Below are 3,164 nucleotides of genomic sequence, written 5' to 3'. Positions count from 1 at the left end.
CTTTGTTGTAGATCTTTGCTGTAGTTATAACCTTCACACCTACTGAAGTTAAGGTGGAGATCTACCGAATTTGGACTTATCCAGCTGCGTCTGGCTTAGGTCTGGCTGCTGTGCTCAGCTCCTTCCTGCTGCGGACCAGGGCTAGGACTGGGTCTAGGGGTTCCCGGAAGTTGGCAAAATTCCTACTGAGCGGGAGGGATGGAGGAGGTACAGCGGAGGGGTGGGGGGCCGCCGGAGGGGGTGGGAGAGGGTCCGGCCCACGCTGCGCCTGGGCTGGGACTGGTCCCACCGGCGCAGGGTAGCAGGAAACTCTCCGCACACTCACCGGACCTGGGCTAGGACTGGGTCTGGGGGCTCCTGGAACATGGCAGAAAATCGTACTAGGCGGGCGGGGTGGGGGAGGCACTGCGGAGTGGTGAGGGGCGGCCCCAGGGGCTGGGAGAGGGTCCGGCCCATGCTGCGCCTGGCCTGGGACTGGTCCCGCCGGCGCAGGGTAGCAGGAAACTCTCCGCACACTCACCGGACCTGGGCTAGGACTCTATGAATTCTTATTTATTGTGTCTATTTTTTATCTGTAGCTTGTCTTGAACATTATGCACACAACTTTGCAATACCATTGATTCTCCTTCACAAAATCATAGTTGTGTTCATTTATTTTTCTCCATTTTTTCATTTGTTAGTATTTCTTAAATTTAGACCTCATTTTGTTTCTTCTACTTGTTTTCTATCTTTTCCTTTGCTTGTTTCTTGAGCATTAACATGATCCTTATTAACACCTTAACATTTAGTGGGTCAAATTTTCTTATAAAATCTAGATTAATTGCTTCTATACATTGTATATATTTTTTAACTTATAGCCATTGTCAATATTGCCTAGAGTTCCATTACTTGGTCAGAAAGAGTTTGAAAAATTCATTTTTTCTTGTGTACATAATGTGCTCAACAGTTATTTGAGAATACTTCAGCAAATACTATCAGGGATATTGAGAATAGATACAAATATTCTAAGCATTACAGAAATAAAAATGAATTTAATACATATGTATTTTTTCTGGTTTTCTTTATTTGCACTCGCGAATACATTCACACTTCACCATACTTACTGTATGGTGAAGACATTCCTAGTGTGGTGCTGGCAGAAGCACGGAATGCACCATGATTCCTTTTCGTTACCCCTTTTCCTTCCCAACATGCCCTTCGATCCCCTTCTTGAAAATTTAATCTATTTCCTTTCTCCAGTACATCTACTAGACAACTACCCTTCGCTGAGTTTTAGTCAATGCAGTCTTCTAATGGAACATCTAAAATATTTGGCATCTACATTACAAAAAAATGGGAAAAAACAAACAAACAAAAAAACAGGACATTAACACACTCCCTCTAAGAATCAGTAGTTACCTTTATTTTTCTTATTTTCGCTGGGAATAGGAGTCTTGTCCTGGAGTTTTGAGCTTTGTCTGCTTGCCCAGACAAATACTTCTTTAAATTTAGAAATTAAGTCAATTCCATTTACTATTAGTTAATACATCCTTGTCATTTATCCCAAAAAAGCTATTAATGATTTTATGGTAGATATTTATTAAACATTTGTTGAACATTCTCTCACAAATATCTGTGTCATCTGTGAGTCTGATTTCTTCTGTTGTTTTATCTCTTGAAAATGAATTAATAGGTTATTTTTATTGCTTTTATCTTGCCGTGACTGTAGATTGATGTTAAAAGTACATACTCAGGGAAATGAGATGCTTTTGTTTTTATCAAACTTTTAATAGAGGCATTTGAGTAAATCTACTTGAGTATGTATTGGGTTTTGGAAGTTACTATTAGTATGATTACCTGCAGAGGCAATGGATTCAAATTTCTCTCCCATAGGACCTGTCTTTTGCATCAGTTCTGAGATGCTGGTCAGACTTTGTTATTAGTACTCTACCCTCATCTCTTAACAAGCCTTGTATCACTCTCTCATGAGAAAAGACTAATAAATATTTGTAGTAGATTGCTGCAGCCTGGTACTTTTGCTAGTCTCACCTTCATTGCTGGAAGTCTGTCCATCATTTTGTCCAGCCTCCATATTGTGGCCAAGGTTGTCCTGTGCACAAAAGGGTAAGCTGTACACTTTAAGAGGTGGGGCCTAGTTGAAGCTCTTCAGGGCATCCTGGGTATAGCTTTCAAGGGAATTATAGGATCTCAGCTCCTTTCTCTCACTTGCATTTTCTCTTTCTAACCACCGGGTAGATGGTTCTGCACCATCATACTCTTCCCACAAATCCAAACACAATAATGTCAACCTACCCTAGACTGAAACCTGTAACGTTGTGAAGCAAAACCATTTTTTATCTTTATAAGATGATTCAGTAATTGAACATTAATGCATATTGTTTTAGTTTTGTTTGTTTTGGTAAAATAAATCTGACCTGTAAATGCAGCTAGATATCATATATAGTTTACCATCCTTTTCCCAGAAATGGGAGATTTCTTCTTGATATCACATGAGACCTAAACATTTTTTTTCTCCATTTTACAAAGATATCTTCATCCCTTTCACGCACTATTCCTTGGGGGATATTATTCTTCCTTGATTCTACAAATGTTTTTAGTTTGTTATTTTGTTTAAAAAAATGGTTTGGGAAACACAAGATGTTGTCATTCCTTGTTGAAGTGAGGAGCTGCTGAGCTCTGTTTTGTTGTGTACATGAGCAATAGTTTCCCTCCTACCTTGTGCTCTGCTGCTTTCTTCCTTATGAACATCCAGTGAAGACCCACAAGGATGAGTAGGTGGGCAGTGCAAATACCCTAAACTGACAGACTAGCCCATGCTTGAACTTTGGCAGTTCATTAACATTTTAGAACATTCATTTTTTTTTCCAATTTGATGACTTTGCTTTTGTGTGAATAACGCTTTCATGCATCACTATAATATATAACAAAATAGAACTACAGTAATGTGCTCTACAATATTATCAACAAAAATTATGTACTGTGCTGTAAAAGAAACTACCATCCAGCCACACTTTTTCTCTTTTTGGCTGTGTCATAAGACTGAATATGGATCATAAGTCTAAACAGCATGGCCCAATAGTAAGTCCACACAGTTGTTGAACAGGCATTATTAAATAAAGAACATCTGTACATAGTTTTTGATATATATCTTCTTTCACTTAGCA

The sequence above is a fragment of the Octodon degus genome, unplaced genomic scaffold, assembly GCF_000260255.1.
Source record: "Octodon degus isolate 3935 unplaced genomic scaffold, OctDeg1.0 scaffold00003, whole genome shotgun sequence".
Taxonomy (NCBI): domain Eukaryota; kingdom Metazoa; phylum Chordata; class Mammalia; order Rodentia; family Octodontidae; genus Octodon; species Octodon degus.
Note: the sequence above shows the minus strand (reverse complement) of the source record.